The sequence below is a fragment of the Thalassophryne amazonica genome, chromosome 5 (assembly GCF_902500255.1).
Source record: "Thalassophryne amazonica chromosome 5, fThaAma1.1, whole genome shotgun sequence".
Classification (NCBI taxonomy): Eukaryota; Metazoa; Chordata; class Actinopteri; order Batrachoidiformes; family Batrachoididae; genus Thalassophryne; species Thalassophryne amazonica.
In genome coordinates this window covers 132292851-132310691 of record NC_047107.1, presented here as the reverse complement: position 1 = coordinate 132310691, position 17841 = coordinate 132292851, and the positions used below count along the sequence as shown (strand labels likewise).

Genomic DNA, 17841 nt, shown 5'->3' with positions numbered 1-17841 from the left:
TTCTCTCCCCCTGCCATCCCCTCGTTGCCCCATCCCCGTAGAGACGGTGCCTGCTCCCAGACCACCAATAACCAGCAAAAATCTATTTAAGCATAAAAATTCAAAAAGAAAAAATAATATAGCACCTTCAATTGCACCACAGACTAAAACAGTTAAATGTGGTCTATTAAACATTAGGTCTCTCTCTTCTAAGTCCCTGTTGGTAAATGATATAATAATTGATCAACGTATTGATTTATTCTGCCTAACAGAAACCTGGTTACAGCAGGATGAATATGTTGGTTTAAATGAGTCAACACCCCCGAGTCACACTAACTGTCAGAATGCTCGTAGCACGGGCCGGGGCGGAGGATTAGCAGCAATCTTCCATTCCAGCTTATTAATTAATCAAAAACCCAGACAGAGCTTTAATTCATTTGAAAGCTTGTCTCTTAGTCTTGTCCATCCAAATTGGAAGTCCCAAAAACCAGTTTTATTTGTTGTTATCTATCGTCCACCTGGTCGTTACTGTGAGTTTCTCTGTGAATTTTCAGACCTTTTGTCTGACTTAGTGCTTAGCTCAGATAAGATAATTATAGTGGGCGATTTTAATATCCACACAGATGCTGAGAATGACAGCCTCAACACTGCATTTAATCTATTATTAGACTCTATCGGCTTTGCTCAAAATGTAAATGAGTCCACCCACCACTTTAATCATATCTTAGATCTTGTTCTGACTTATGGTATGGAAATAGAAGACTTAACAGTATTCCCTGAAAACTCCCTTCTGTCTGATCATTTTTTAATAACATTTACATTTACCCTGATGGACTACCCTGCAGTGGGGAATAAGTTTCATTACACTAGAAGTCTTTCAGAAAGCGCTGTAACTAGGTTTAAGGATATGATTCCTTCGTTATGTTCTCTAATGTCATATACCAACACAGAGCAGAGTAGCTACCTAAACTCTGTAAGGGAGTTAGAGTATCTCGTCAATAGTTTTACATCCTCTTTGAAGACAACTTTGGATGCTGTAGCTCCTCTGAAAAAGAGAGCTTTAAATCAGAAGTGTCTGACTCCGTGGTATAACTCACAAACTCGTAGCTTAAAACAGATAACCCGTACGTTGGAGAGGAAATGGCATCTCACTAATTTAGAAGATCTTCACTTAGCCTGGAAAAAGAGTTTGTTGCTCTATAAAAAAGCCCTACGTAAAGCTAGGACATCTTTCTACTCATCAGTAATTGAAGAAAATAAGAGTAACCTCAGGTTTCTTTTCAGCACTGTAGCTAGGCTGACAAAGAGTCAGAGCTCTATTGAGCTGAGTATTCCATTAACTTTAACTAGTAATGACTTCATGACTTTCTTTGCTGACTTTCATTTCTAGAAATCTGGCCAATTTTCTTAAATCCTCCAAACCGTGACTATCCAGGGTTGGGACCAGGAAGCAGAGTTGTAGTCTTACACACCTCTCTGCAGCTTCTCTCCCTGAGTATTCCATTAACTTTAACTAGTAATGACTTCATGACTTTCTTTGCTAACAAAATTTTAACTATTAGAGAAAAAATTACTCATAACCATCCCAAAGACGTATCGTTATCTTTGGCTGCTTTCAGTGATGCCGGTATTTGGTTAGACTCTTTCTCTCCGATTGTTCTGTCTGAGTTATTTTCATTAGTTACTTCATCCAAACCATCAACATGTTTATTGGACCCCATTCCTGCCAGGCTGCTCAAGGAAGTCCTACCATTATTTAATGCTTTAATCTTAAATATGATCAATCTATCTTTGTTAGTTGGTTATGTACCACAGGCCTTTAAGGTGGCAGTAATTAAACCATTACTTAAAAAGGCATCACTTGACCCAGCTATCTTAGCTAATTATAGGCCAATCTCCAACCTTCCTTTTCTCTCAAAGATTCTTGAGAGGGTAGTTGTAAAACAGCTAACTGATCATCTGCAGAGGAATGGTCTATTTGAAGAGTTTCAGTCAGGTTTTAGAATTCATCATAGTACAGAAACAGCATTAGTGAAGGTTACAAATGATCTTCTTATGGCTTCGGACAGTGGACTTATCTCTGTGCTTGTTCTGTTGGACCTCAGTGCTGCTTTTGATACTGTTGACCATAAAATTTTATTACAGAGATTAGAGCATGTCATAGGTATTAAAGGCACTGCGCTGCGGTGGTTTGAATCATATTTGTCTAATAGATTACAGTTTGTTCATGTAAATGGGGAATCTTCTTCACAGACTAAAGTTAATTATGGAGTTCCACAAGGTTCTGTGCTAGGACCAATTTTATTCACTTTATACATGCTTCCCTTAGGCAGTATTATTAGACGGTATTGCTTAAATTTTCATTGTTACGCAGATGATACCCAGCTTTATCTATCCATGAAGCCAGAGGATACACACCAATTAGCTAAACTGCAGGATTGTCTTACAGACATAAAGACATGGATGACCTCTAATTTCCTGCTCTTAAACTCAGATAAAACTGAAGTTATTGTACTTGGCCCCACAAATCTTAGAAGCATGGTGTCTAACCAGATCGTTACTCTGGATGGCATTTCCCTGATCTCTAGTAATACTGTGAGAAATCTTGGAGTCATTTTTGATCAGGATATGTCATTCAAAGCGCATATTAAACAAATATGTAGGACTGCCTTTTTGCATTTACGCAATACCTCTAAAATCAGAAAGGTCTTGTCTCAGAGTGATGCTGAAAAACTAATTCATGCATTTATTTCCTCTAGGCTGGACTATTGTAATTCATTATTATCAGGTTGTCCTAAAAGTTCCCTAAAAAGCCTTCAGTTGGTTCAGAATGCTGCAGCTAGAGTACTGACGGGGACTAGAAGGAGAGAGCATATCTCACCCATATTGGCCTCTCTTCATTGGCTTGCTGTTAATTCTAGAATAGAATTTAAAATTCTTCTTCTTACTTATAAGGTTTTGAATAATCAGGTCCCATCTTATCTTAGGGACCTCGTAGTACCATATCACCCCAATAGAGCGCTTCGCTCTCAGACTGCAGGCTTACTTGTAGTTCCTAGGGTTTGTAAGAGTAGAATGGGAGGCAGAGCCTTCAGCTTTCAGGCTCCTCTCCTGTGGAACCAGCTCCCAATTCAGATCAGGGAGACAGACACCCTCTCTGCTGGGGGGTTCCCATGATGCACTGTTTCTTTCTCTTTTTGCTCTGTATGCACCACTCTGCATTTAATCATTAGTGATCGATCTCTGCCCCCCTTCACGGCATGTCTTTTTCCTGTTTTTTTCCCTCAGCCCCAACCAGTCCCAGCAGAAGACTGCCCCTCCCTGAGCCTGGTTCTGCTGGAGGTTTATTCCTGTTAAAAGGGAGTTTTTCCTTCCCACTGTTGCCAAGTGCTTGCTCATAGGGGGTCGTTTTGACCGTTGGGGTTTTTCATAATTATTGTATGGCCTTCCCTTACAATATAAGGTGCCTTGGGGCAACTGTTTGTTGTGATTTGGCGCTATATAAGAAAAAAGTTGAGTTGAAGTTGATAAAGTAACAGTAAGGTGCAGTAACAGTGTGAAGTGACCCCAGGGGGTCTGCTCAGTCCTTAGCAGCATTCAGCAGTCTGTTGGCAGTGGGGTAGAAGGAGTTTTTGAAGCGGGTGGTTTTGCATTTCACACTCCTGAGTACACACTACACAGTTTATACACTTTCTCAATCAGACATTACCATTTTCTCACTTTTCTCTCGTGTATAAACACTCTCAAAGTTCAAACCTTAGTAGGAAAATAAGACCAAACTGTTTTCAGGCCCAAACATTTGTTTGAGAAATAAAAATAGAACGTTTTCCTATAAATAATTATGATGGCATTTAGAACTAATGAATTAATTTTAACGATCAACATATGAGGTCGGACACATAAGAAATTATTAATAGTGACTGACCAGTATGTCACAGATCGCGCCTCTGTGTCCTGACGCCTTTTTCCACTCACACCTGGCTGCAGATGTTTGTTTCCGAGTGACAAACACAGTTATGAGTAGTTGTTGGCGCTCTTTTCTCTTCTGGGCAACAAGATTCTTATAAACAGATACACAGAACACTGTGTAAAAAAAACAAAAACAAAAAAGCATGCAAAATTGGACTAAAAACTCCGCAAACGGCGAGGCCACGACAGGTGAACGGCGTTATAGCGAGGGACCACTGTATTCTCTTTTCACATGTCAATAATTCTTGACATGTGGATATTTGCTCGCTCAATTAATAAGACACGCCTAATCTGTCAGATTTCTTTATTTTTAAATGTATTTCTGTATTTATTTTATTGTGACAACCGAATGGAGACGACAGAACCTGGTTGCTGCACGGGCGAATTAAGGGAATGACAGAACTACAGTTATTATCAATTTCATTGTCTAAAACGATCACACCACATGAAGTTAAGATCAGCGCTGCTCTGGCTCCAGGCTCGAAGTCTGGAGAGAAAGGCGAGCAGTGCTTTCTTTGCGGTCAGCGCTGTGGCCACGGATCGTGCTCGATAGACCAACAATTTGTATTGATTATTATGTAGTATAATCAGGAAAGTGTTATTTATTTAACATATGCATTGATTTGTATAATGGCACTGTTTATCATGTTGATCATCTTCATTTTTATGTGGATTCCAGCGCTGGTTCATTTTGGTGTATAATTTACGCCACCTCTCGACCTGGTGTATATTTTCAGCGCAGCGTACGCCAACGACCACATTGATAAATGCCAAGTAGCGCAGCCGTTTTGGCGTACACCCCATATACGCTCAAATATCGCCGTATGCAATGTTGATACATGAGCCCCATCGTCAGTCACCTTGAATAGAAGCTAACATCCTGTGCAGCTGGTGGATAAAGATTCATTACAAGATTTAATACATGTCTTATCTGTGGGTTTGCTGTGATTGCTAGCCTGTACTCCCTTCTTTTCCCATCAAACAACACGTCTCCAGGCAGGCTGTGAAACCGACTGGTACACATCAATTTCATTGTTTCACTGTCTTCCCACGAAAACGTTCCTCGCTTCAAGGCTGCAATCCCAGCAGAGACGTGCAGTACTACATGGTGCAAAAGATATAAGCATGCATAAGACATGTGATGCAGAACAAACGATAAGTGTTGTGATGGTATAAACATAATTTTTCTAACACTGAGCATTTTATTCCAAATCTTTGACACACACACATACAACCCCTGGCAATAATTATGGAATCACCGGCCTCGGTGGATGTTCATTCAGTTGTTTAATTTTGTAGAAAAAAGCAGATCACAGACATGACACAAAACTAAAGTCATTTCAAATGGCAACTTTCTGGCTTTAAGAAACACTATAAGAAATCAGGAAAAAAAAAATTGTGGCAGTCAGTAACGGTTACTTTTTTAGACCAAGCAGAGGGAAAAAAATATGGACTCACTCAATTCTGAGGAATAAATTATGGAATCACCCTGTAAATTTTCATCCCCAAAACTAACACCTGCATCAAATCAGATCTGCTCATTAGTTTGCATCTAAAAAGGAGTGAGCACACCTTGGAGAGCTGTTGCACCAAGTGGACTGACATGAATCATGACTCCAACACGAGAGATGTCAATTGAAACAAAGGAGAGGATTATCAAACTCTTAAAAGAGGGTAAATCATCACGCAATGTTGCAAAAGATGTTGGTTGTTCACAGTCAGCTGTGTCTAAACTCTGGGCCAAATACAAACATGGGAAGGTTGTTAAAGGCAAACATGCTGGTAGAAAGACATCAAAGTGTCAAGACAAAACTTAAAGCAATATGTCTCAAAAATCTAAAATGCACAACAAAACAAATGAGGAACGAATGGGAGGAAACTGGAGTCAACGTCTGTGACCGAACTGTAAGAAACCGCCTAAAGGAAATGGGATTTACATACAGAAAAGCTAAACGAAAGCCATCATTAACACCTAAACAGAAAAAAACAAGGTTACAATGGGCTAAGGAAAAGCAATCGTGGACTGTGGATGACTGGATGAAAGTCATATTCAGTGATGAATCTCAAATCTGCATTGGGCAAGGTGATGATGCTGGAACTTTTGTTTGGTGCCATTCCAATGAGATTTATAAAGATGACTGCCTGAAGAGAACATGTAAATTTCCACAGTCATTGATGATATGGGGCTGCATGTCAGGTAAAGGCACTGGGGAGATGGCTGTCATTACATCATCAATAAATGCACAAGTTTACGTTGATATTTTGGACACTTTTCTTATCCCATCAATTGAAAGGATGTTTGGGGATGATGAAATCATTTTTCAAGATGATAATGCATCTTGCCATAGAGCAAAAACTGTGAAAACATTCCTTGCAAAAAGACACATAGGGTCAATGTCATGGCCTGCAAATAGTCCGGATCTTAATCCAATTGAAAATCTTTGGTGGAAGTTGAAGAAAATGGTCCATGACAAGGCTCCAACCTGCAAAGCTGATCTGGCAACAGCAATCAGAGAAAGTTGGAGCCAGATTGATGAAGAGTACTGTTTGTCACTCATTAAGTCCATGCCTCAGAGACTGCAAGCTGTTAGAAAAGCCAGAGGTGGTGCAACAAAATACTAGTGATGTGTTGGAGCGTTCTTTTGTTTTTCATGATTCCATCATTTTTTCCTCAGAATTGAGTGAGTCCATATTTTTTCCCTCTGCTTGGTCTAAAAAAGTAACCGTTACTGACTGCCACAATTTTTTTTCCTGATTTCTTATAGTGTTTCTTAAAGCCAGAAAGTTGCCATTTGAAATAACTTTAGTTTTGTGTCATGTCTGTGATCTGCTTTTTTTCCTACAAAATTAAACAACTGAATGAACATCCTCCGAGGCCGGTGATTCCATCATTTTTGCCAGGGATTGTATATAAAAAATCAGGGCCACTGAGTCGTGGGACACACTGACTAGGTACTGTAAATGTGAGTCCTAAGGCCAAGCACCTCGACGCAGCAAAGCCGCCTCACATGAGCACTGAATTCAGTACATAGAGCTGCTAGCAGCTACTCAAGTGTGCTGCAGTAAGAAAGATGACAAATGATGCCATGAAAGTAAAGTGTGTCTTTGATTATGTAGTTTTTATATTTGAAAGAGGTAATGGAAACAAAAGTAAATCCACGACTCTGCAGGACATAAAACAGGTGTTGGATCTAGTTATTCTGATTGCATCTTCATAAATGGCTTGAAATTTATCATTAAACAGAATAAAATAAATAATAAAAAATTTGTAAATGTGTTTTTAATCTACTGTAAGTCACAAATTCAGCCAATTTAATTGAAATATGATAAATCATAGTTTATATTTCATGACATTTGTTATAAATTAGACATAATATATCAGACATTTTAACACAGTGAGACAGAGTGTAAATGTAAACGAACACGAGTAACTTTGACCGTAGGCACCATCCCATCTGTGAAATCTTACACTAATTTGTGTAAAACATGACGTAGTAGTAACTAACGTAATGTAATGGGTGGTGCTGTATTCTTCAGTGCAGATGAGGTTCTGTCCTCTTTGGTCCCTCGTTTGTAAGAATATAGAAAGTTGACCAGTTCCATTTATTCTTCTGGATTCGGGGTGTCATCCAGTGGATTCAGACACCACTACGGTTCTGTTGCTGTTAGATCTCAGTGCTGCGTTTGATACCGTGGATCATCATATTCTACTTGATAGGCTGGAAAATTATTTTTGGATTACTGGGAGTGCCCTTGCATGGCTGACGTCATACCTGACCAGTCGCTCTCACTGTGTTTTGTACAGTAACACTACCTCTAACCTTAGTGACATGAAATTTGGGGTTCCACAGGGGTCTGTCTTAGGCCCCCTGCTTTTCTCCCTTTATATAGCACCCCTTGGGCACATATTGCAGTGCTTTGGGATTACCTTTCGCTGCTATGCAGATGATACTCAGTTATACATGTCTAACTGCTGGTAATCCTTAGAAGATTGCCTTGCATCAGTGAGAAGTTGGATGTCTAGAAACTTCCTACTTTTAAACTCTGATAAGACTGAAATGATGGTTCTTGGTCCAGTGAGACATCGGCATCAATTTGACCAGTTAACGCTCAGCCTAGGCTTGTGTGTCATACATCACACTGACAAAGTGAGGAACCTTGGGATAATTTTTGATCCTACGTTGTCCTTTGAACTCCACATTAGAGATATTACTAGGACTGCTTTCTTCCACCTGTGAAATATAGTGAAGATTTGTCCCATCCTGTCTATAGCTGATGCTGAGACCCTGATCCATGCGTTTATCTCTTCTAGATTGGACTACTGCAATGTTCTATTTTCTGGTTTACTGCAGTCCAGCATTAGGGCTCTCCAACTGGTTCAAAATGCTGCAGCCAGACTTTTGACATGAAGCAGAAAGTACAAACATTACACCCATTTTGGCGTCTCTTCACTGGCTTCCTGTCCCAGTGAGATCAGATTTTAAGGTTCTGCTACTAACCTATAAAATTATTCATGGAGTGGCACCTCCCTACCTAGCTGACCTAATTAAACCTTACGTACCGGCCCGGGCTCTGTGTTCTCAGGGTGCAGGACTACTTTGTGTCCCTAAGGTGAATGAGAAGTCTGTGGGTCACAGAGCTTTCTCTTATCGTGCCCCTGTTCTGTGGAATGATTTCCCTTCGTCAATAACACAGTCAGATTCTGTGGAGACTTTCAAGTCCAGACTTAAGACGCACTTATTTTCCCTTTCATATGACTAGCATACTGGTACAGTTTTTTTTTTTTTTTTGTTTTTTACTCTTTTAATTCATTTTATTAGTAAACGGAGCGTGCCGCGGCCTCAACTTTACCTAAATTCTGGGTCTTTTAGTGAAGTTTAGGGCTGGTGGCCAGTCGATCACCTTAGTATTTCTCTGTTTTTCTTGTTGTTTAATGCTGACAAATTATACAGTATTTCTTGTCTTTCTGATGCTTGATCCTGTTTTTTTTTTTTTTCCCTCTCTGTTTAAGGTGCAGCTCCATCCAGAGATGGGTGTGGTATCTGTTCCGGAAACCTTCCTGTGCACTGGCAGCATTTCCTGTATATTCATTTTGTGACTTGTTTTGTAATTTATGTTTGTATCATGACCCAAGCAGAGGGTTGTTGTGTGGGCCGCTGAAGAGGAGGTACTGCTGGCCCACCACCACCACCAGAGGGCACCCTGCCTGGAGTGCGGGCTCCAGGCACCAGAGGGCGCTGCCGCCTCACAGGAGCAGCCGGGGTGACAGCTGACACTCATCACCTGTGACAGCTGTCACCACTCATCTGATCTGCATCGGTATATCAGCAAGACGTCATCTCCACCTCTTTGCCGAGATATCGTTCTACCTGAAAGGTAATATCCTCAGCCTGACTGCTTGATAGAAAGCCCTTTTTGTGATTTTTGTGAGTGATAACAGACTTTTTCTCCAACGAGAGGTGGAGGTAGCTTCCCTGCCGTGCAGATTGCTGGGTGCAGACGCACCCACGTTTAATTGTGTTTTTGTTCCTCGCCAGCAGTACCAGGTCCAACACGCGGAGGCAGTGGTCACCTGGGAGTTCGGGACTTGGCGGCTCCAGTATTCCCGGGGTCTGGTGGCGGAGGAAATCGTGTGGTTCCGGTTCTGCTTTGGACAGGCGTCTCCTATCTTCGAGCCTGCCCACACGACACCTTGTAATTTGACCTCTGATCTATTGTGTAATCTGTTGTTTGTTGTGCACGTTCGCAACAGTAAAGTGTTGTTATTTGACCTATTCCATTGTCCGTTCATTTGCGCCCCCTGTTGTGGTTCCGTGTACTTACACTTTCCCAACAGGATATCTCGGCCAACGTCATGGATCCCAAGGGGCGTCAACCGGCTGTTGAACGGCCAATGGAAGAACAGGGTGCACAGGCGCCCGCAGGAGGAATGATCGGTGAGTTGCAGCGGATCCTCACCGTTTTCACGGCTCGTTTGGATTTAATGACCGAGCAGAACGTCCTCCTTAACCGCAGGGTGGAGGCTCTCGCCGCGCAGGTGGAGGCGCGCCCTCGGGACGCTGCTGCGGCTCTCCCTCCTGTCGACCCTGTGCGTAACAGTGACGTTCCACTGGTCGTTCAACGACCCCTCCCACCTTCCCCGTAAGCATACATAAGCCCTCCAGAGCCGTACGGAGGTTGTGTGGAGACGTGCGCGGACTTCCTTATGCAGTGTTCGCTCGTCTTCGCACAACGTCCTGTCATGTACGCGACTGATTCTAGCAAGATAGCTTATGTAATTAATCTGCTTCGCGGCAAGGCACGCGCTTGGGCTACAGCGCTCTGGGAGCAAAATTCACGGCTCCTTCTGACATATGATGGGTTTGTGAGGGAGTTCAGAACAGTGTTCGATCACCCAAATAGAGGAGAGACCGCTTCAGCCGTGCTGCTGTCAATGAGACAGGGGCGCCGGAGCGCAGCTGCTTATGCAGTCGACTTCCGCATCGCGGCTGCGAGGTCCGGCTGGAATAACACTGCCCTCCGCGCCACCTTTGTAAACGGACTGTCGTTGGTCCTAAAGGAGCTCCTGGTGGCTAAGGACGAACCGCGGGATTTAGACGGGCTTATTGATCTCGTTATACGATTAGACAATCGGTTAGAGGAACGCCGTCGGGAGCGAGGCGAAGGACGTGACCAGATACGCGCCGCCCCTCTCCCTTCCGGGTTCGAAAAGGGGCCGCCCTCCCCACGCTCCACAGCCGCAGCGCTTTGTGGGGCAACAGCTCCCCCTGTTGACGTTGTTAGGGAGACGCACAGGGCCAAATGGGAAGGCTGATCCGTGGAGAGTGTTTTCTCTGCAGCTCAACAGAGCACACACAGAGAGACTGCCCCAAACGGCCAAAACGTCAACACTCGCCCTTAGAGACTGGGCTAAGGGGGGGTCAAGACATTCAAGTGAGACACACACAAATTGCCACACGACTCCCAGTCACAATCCTGATTTAACCCTTCAAGCCCGAGCACTGGTGGACACGGGGTCAGAAGGGAATCTGCTAGACAGCAGATGGGCAAAGGAGGTAGGGCTCCCTCTGGTGGCGCTTCCTACGCCATTGCAGGTGCGGGCACTAGATGGCACCCTCCTCCCTTTACTCACACACAAGACACCACCAGTAACTCTGGTGGTGTCTGGAAACCACCGGGAGGAGTTTTTTGTGACTCCTGCCACCTCCCGCGTGATTTTGGGCATCCCATGGATGTTAAAGCACAATCCCCGGATCGATTGGCCGTCTGGGGTGGTGGTTCAGTGGAGCGAAACCTGCCATCGGGTGTGTTTAGGATCCTCGGTTCCTCCCGGTTCCCAGGCTAAGGAGGAGGTCAAAGTCCCTCCCAATCTGACGGCAGTGCCAGTTGAGTACCACGGTCTTGCTGACGTCTTCAGCAAGGATCTGGCACTCACCCTTCCCCCGCACCGTCCGTACGATTGTGCCATTGATTTGGTTCCAGGCGCTGAGTTCCCATCCAGCAGGCTGTACAACCTCTCACGACCTGAGCGTGAATCAATGGAGACCTACATCCGGGACTCATTAGCTGCCGGGCTGATCCGGAACTCCACCTCCCCGATGGGGGCAGGTTTCTTTTTTGTGGGCAAGAAAGATGGCGGACTTCGTCCATGTATTGATTACAGGGGGCTGAATGAGATTACGGTTCGCAACCAATACCCGTTGCCATTATTAGATTCCGTGTTCACCCCCCTGCATGGAGCCAAAATCTTTACTAAACTGGATCTTAGAAATGCGTATCACCTGGTTCAGATCCGGAAGGGAGACGAATGGAAGACGGCATTCAACACCCCATTAGGTCACTTTGAGTACCTGGTCATGCCGTTCGGCCTCACAAACGCCCCCGCGACGTTCCAAGCATTAGTTAATGATGTCTTGCGGGATTTCCTGCACCGATTCGTCTTCGTATATCTAGACAATATACTCATCTTTTCTCCGGATCCTGAGACTCATGTCCGGCATGTACGTCAGGTCCTGCAGCGGTTGTTGGAGAACCGGCTGTTTGTGAAGGGCGAGAAGTGTGAGTTCCACCGCACCTCTTTGTCCTTCCTGGGGTTTATCATCTCCCCCAACTCCGTCGCTCCTGATCCGGCCAAGGTTGCGGCGGTGAGAGACTGGCCCCAACACACTAGCCGTAGGAAGCTGCAACAGTTCCTCGGCTTTGCTAATTTCTACAGGAGGTTCATTAAGGACTACAGTCAGGTAGTTAGCCCCCTGACAGCCCTGACCTCACCAAAAGTTCCCTTCACCTGGTCGGATCGTTGCGATGCCGCGTTCAAGGAGTTGAAACAGCGCTTCTCGTCTGCACCCGTTCTGGTGCAGCCCAATCCTAGTCGCCAGTTAGTGGTTGAAGTGGACGCCTCGGACTCAGGGATAGGAGCTGTGCTTTCCCAGAGCGGGAAGACCGATAAGGTCCTTCACCCTTGTGCCTATTTTTCCCGCAGGTTGACCCCGGCCGAACGGAACTATGACGTCGGCAATCGAGAACTCCTTGCGGTGAAAGAGGCTCTTGAAGAGTGGAGACATCTGTTGGAGGGAACGTCCGTGCCATTCACGGTTTTCATTGACCACCGGAACCTGGAGTATATCAGGACCGCCAAGCGGCTGAATCCCAGGCAAGCCCGCTGGTCACTGTTCTTCGGCCGTTTTGACTTCCGGATCACCTACCGTCCCGGGACCAAGAACCAGAGATCGGATGCCTTGTCCCGGGTACATGAAGATGAAGTCAAAACGGAGTTGTCGGATCCACCGGAACCCATCATCCCGGAGTCCACTATCGTGGCCACCCTCACCTGGGACGTAGAGAGAACCGTCCGGGAGGCCCTGGCACGAAGCCCGGATCCCGGAACTGGGCCGAAGAACAGACTTTACGTCCCACCAGAAGCTAGGGCTGCAGTCCTGGACTTCTGTCACGGCTCTAAGCTCTCCTGTCATCCAGGGGTGCGAAGAACCGTGGCAGTTGTCCGGCAGCGCTTCTGGTGGGCGTCCCTAGAGGCCGACATCCGGGATTATATCCAGGCCTGCACCACCTGCGCCAGGGGCAAGGCTGACTATCGTAGGGCTTCGGGTCTGCTCCAGCCGCTGCCCGTGCCCCATCGCTCCTGGTCCCACATCGGCCTGGATTTTGTCACGGGTCTCCCGCCGTACCAGGGCAACACCACCATCTTCACGATAGTGGACCGATTCTCCAAGGCGGCCCACTTCGTGGCCCTCCCGAAGCTCCCGACGGCCCAGGAGACAGCGGACCTCCTGGTTCACCACATCGTCCGGCTGCATGGGATCCCAACAGACATTGTCTCAGATCGCGGTCCCCAGTTCTCCTCGCACGTCTGGAGGAGCTTCTGCCGGGAACTGGGGGCCACGGTGAGTCTCTCATCCGGGTACCATCCCCAGACCAACGGGCAAACAGAACGGGCCAATCAGGAGATGGAGCAGGCCCTGCGTTGCGTGACAGCCGCGCACCCGGCGGCCTGGAGTACCCATCTGGCCTGGATCGAGTATGCCCATAACAGCCAGGTGTCGTCAGCCACCGGCCTCTCCCCTTTCGAGGTATGTCTGGGGTACCAACCGCCTTTGTTTCCAGTGGTTGAGGGAGAGGTCGGTGTGCCCTCGGTCCAGGCCCACCTACGGAAGTGCCGTCGGGTGTGGCGTGCCGCCCGTTCTGCCTTGCTGAGGGCCCGGATGAGGTCAAAGGCCCATGCAGACCGTCGGCGGACCCCGGCCCCTGCGTATCGGCCAGGGCAGGAGGTGTGGTTGTCGACAAAGGACATCCCCCTCAAAGTGGACTCCCCCAAGTTACAGGACCGTTACATCGGTCCCTTCAAAATCCAGAAGGTCATCAGTCCAGCCGCAGTGAGGCTTCAGCTGCCGGCCTCACTGCGGATCCATCCTGTATTTCATGTGTCCCGAATCAAACCACATCACACCTCACCCCTCTGTACTCCGGGTCCGGCACCGCCTCCTGCCCGGATCATCGATGGCGAGCCGGCTTGGACTGTGCGCCGGCTTTTGGATGTCCGTAGGATGGGCCGGGGCTTCCAGTATTTGGTGGACTGGGAGGGGTACGGAGCTGAAGAACGCTCCTGGGTGAAGAGGAGCTTCATTCTGGACCCGGCCCTCCTGGCCGATTTCTACCGCCGCCACCCGGACAAGCCTGGTCGGGCGCCAGGAGGCGCCCGTTGAGGGCGGGGGTCCTGTTGTGTGGGCCGCTGAGAGGAGGTACTGCTGGCCCACCACCACCAGAGGGCACCCTGCCTGGAGTGCGGGCTCCAGGCACCAGAGGGCGCTGCCGCCTCACAGGAGCAGCCGGGGTGACAGCTGACACTCATCACCTGTGACAGCTGTCACCACTCATCTGATCTGCATCGGTATATCAGCAAGACGTCATCTCCACCTCTTTGCCGAGATATCGTTCTACCTGAAAGGTAATATCCTCAGCCTGACTGCTTGATAGAAAGCCCTTTTTGTGATTTTTGTGAGTGATAACAGACTTTTTCTCCAACGAGAGGTGGAGGTAGCTTCCCTGCCGTGCAGATTGCTGGGTGCAGACGCACCCACGTTTAATTGTGTTTTTGTTCCTCGCCAGCAGTACCAGGTCCGACACGCGGAGGCAGTGGCCACCTGGGAGTTCGGGACTTGGCGGCTCCAGTATTCCCGGGGTCTGGTGGCGGAGGAAATCATGTGGTTCCGGTTTCTGCTTTGGACAGGCGTCTCCTATCTTCGAGCCTGCCCACACCGACACCTTGTAATTTGACCTCTGATCTATTGTGTAATCTGTTGTGTTTTGTTGTGCACGTTCGCAACAGTTAAATTGTTGTTATTTGACCTATTCCATTGTCCGTTCATTTGCGCCCCCTGTTGTGGGTCCGTGTACTTACACTTTCCCAACAAGGGTCACCCCTTTGAGTCTGGTCTGCTTGAGGTTTCTTCCTCAGAGGGAGTTTCTCCTTACCACTGTTGCTTTGGGGTTGGTACGGTTAGACCTTACTTGTGTGAGCACCTTGAGGCAACTGTGTTGTGACTTGGTGCTATATAAATGAAAATAAATTGAAATTGAATTGACTCCGCCTCCAGCAGAACGGACGCAGAGAAGCTGGAATCAGACAAAACTGAGACATTGTTTTATGTTGTGTCTCGCCTTGATGATTTGAGGTACACACACCCTGTATATGTTCCCTGTGAATTTGAAAACTGTGGCGTAACAGGACTGGACGCAGACAGACAGGCACCCAGGTTTTCATAACCAGTGAATATACCTTTACAGTATTAGCGTAACAATATTTATTTTCCAAAGTATATCATAAATTTTTAATGTATGAGGTCTGTTAGAAAGGTATCCGACCTTTTTATTTTTTTAAAAAGCCATATGGATTTGAATCACATGTGATTACATCAGACAAGCTTGAACCTTCGTGCGCATGCGTGAGTTTTTTCACGCCCGTCGGTTGCGTCATTCGCCTGTGAGCAGGCTTTGAGTGAGCACTGGTCCACCCCTCTCATTGGATTTTTATTGCGAATAAATGTCTGAAAGATTTGGAGCTTTGCTGCATCAGTTTTTTTTCCAGAAACTGTGACAGACCTCCAGGTGGACACTGTTCGGAAAATTAATGTGGCTTTCAGGGACGATTTTATGGGGATTAAACAGATTAAGGGGTGTTACTGCCTCTTTAAGGACGGCCCACAACTGCTGAGAGCGCAGCGTGCTCCCAGCGCCGATCGACATGCTCAGACCCCGCTGAAACAACCAGATAATTTCCAACGTGAAGGCTTTGTTGATCCGGGACCTCGTCTGACTTTCACAAAAAGGCAGAAGTCGTGGACATAAGCACTTTTTCGGCACATTCCACTGTTACAGGAGGTTTTTTTCATGGAAAGAAGAGTGCTCCTCTTTCCATGAAAAAAACTCCTGTAACAGTGGAATGTGCTGTTCATTTCTAAACTGGACGCTGTCTTGATCCGGTATGTCGTCTGACTAGCACAGGAATTGTGAAAAGATGTGGACATCAGCATTTTTTCGGCACATTGAGACAGACGTGCGGAGGAGTTTCACGCATCGCGGTGGAGCTGCATGGAGCAAAGCAGCACTGTGATGAAGCCTTCCAGGACATGTTGGGGCATGTCCAGCTCATGCACAATCACAATCGGATAATCACACGACTCTGAAAGCAACCGGAATCCGCTAAAATCCACCTGAAAGCCGTCCTGTGAGACCAACACCAAGGTGGTTTTGTCCCCCGTAATGAGCGGCTCCGTGGTGCCGTTCCATCGCTTTTCTTTCCATGAAAAAACTCCTGTAACAGTAGAATGTTGCCAAAAAAGTGCTGATGTCCACCGAGTTCTGCCTTTTTGTGAAAGTCAGACGACGTCCCGGATCAACAAAGCCATCACATTGGAAATGATCTGGTTGTTTCAGCGGGGTCTGAGCATGTCCATCGGCGCTCGGAGCGCGCCGCGCTCTCAGCAGTTGTGGGCCGTCCTTAAAGAGGCAGTAACACTCCTTAATCTGTTTAATCCCATAAAATCGTCCCTGAAAGCATATTATTTTCCGAATGGTGTCCACCTAGAGGTCTCTCACAGTTTCTGGAAAAAAATTGATGCAGCAAAGCTCCAATCGTTCGGCACATGTCATTCGCAATAAAATCCGACGAGAGGGGTGGACCACTGCTCACACAAAGCCTGCTCACAGGCGAATGACGCAACCGACAGGTGTGACAAAACTCACGCATGCACACGAAGGTTCAGGCTTGGCTGATGCAATCACACGTGATTCAAATCCATATGGTTTTTAAAAAAAATAAAAAGGTCGGATACTTTTCTAACAGACATCGTATTAAAGAGTAAAAACAGAAGGAAATCCATTGTAAGGCCCGAAAGAAGTTTCTGTAGGAAGTATTTTAGTCATAAAGTCAAGTGGTAGAGGGAAGTGTTGGCTATTTAAATACTTGAAAGACGCCAGACTCATGGAGAGGATTTAGTGCTGCCATCACGGACTGATGCAGCAGGGGGCAGCAGTGCAGCAATAAAGATGCCGGCTGCCCTTAAACACCACAGAAGAAAGAGAGCACATTTTGAGAGGAGTGTGTTTCGTGTCAAATAAAACTGTAAATATCTACATATATTAAGTTTGGTGGTTTTATATGACAAAATGAAGGGAACATGGAAACAAATTTTGACGTAAATCTGTATACAAATGGAGGTTTTGCAGGACAGAGACGCCACTGAAGACACCATCTTGGAAGTACACGTTACACTGTCAGAATAAAGGTTTTGAAAATGAATCCCCAAAATTTTCATAATAAAGGATGCACATCATCGTGACATGCACAAGACATATCCAAAAGCTGAGGTCGATCTGACAGGCAGAGACATGTGAGCCACACACACACACACGCAGACGTGTCTTGCTTTATCGATAGATTAAATAAAGTATTTTTCACAACTCCAAACTTGGCAACATAAAAAATGGTCAAAATATTTTGCGTTGTCATTTGGTGAACTTTAGTGTTTAATTATGATGCCACAGCGCATCAGAAAAATAATTCTTCCCATCTTTTTAATTTATTCTGGTGCTCGGCCTGAGAACTGGAGTTGAGTGTTGCGTCAGAGCCTCCACGGGTCACGCGCAATGCTACCCGCTCAGACTCGCCAGCTTGGACCAGCTTGCATTTTCACTACAAATAGATTCTCCTCCAATCCTTATCCTGGTCGGATGGCTGTGAAATCCCTGACAATCGGGGCCCGAGGACCCGCTGCGGCCTTCGTCCACCTTGGTTTGGTGAGGAGCTGTCACCTCCTCTGCCTGGTCCACCATTGAGGACTTCTTGTTTCACTGGAGTCCTGTTCAGAGTTCCTGTTG

The 17841-nt window shown here is 46.3% G+C and overlaps 1 protein-coding gene across 1 annotated transcript in view; it reads left to right on the top strand.

Annotated features, from left to right (window-relative positions):
- LOC117511380 (transcription termination factor 1-like) overlaps nucleotides 1-17841 on the top strand; it is a 59451-nt gene that overhangs the window by 17854 nt on the left and 23756 nt on the right. The gene's annotated exons all lie outside the window — the stretch shown is intronic.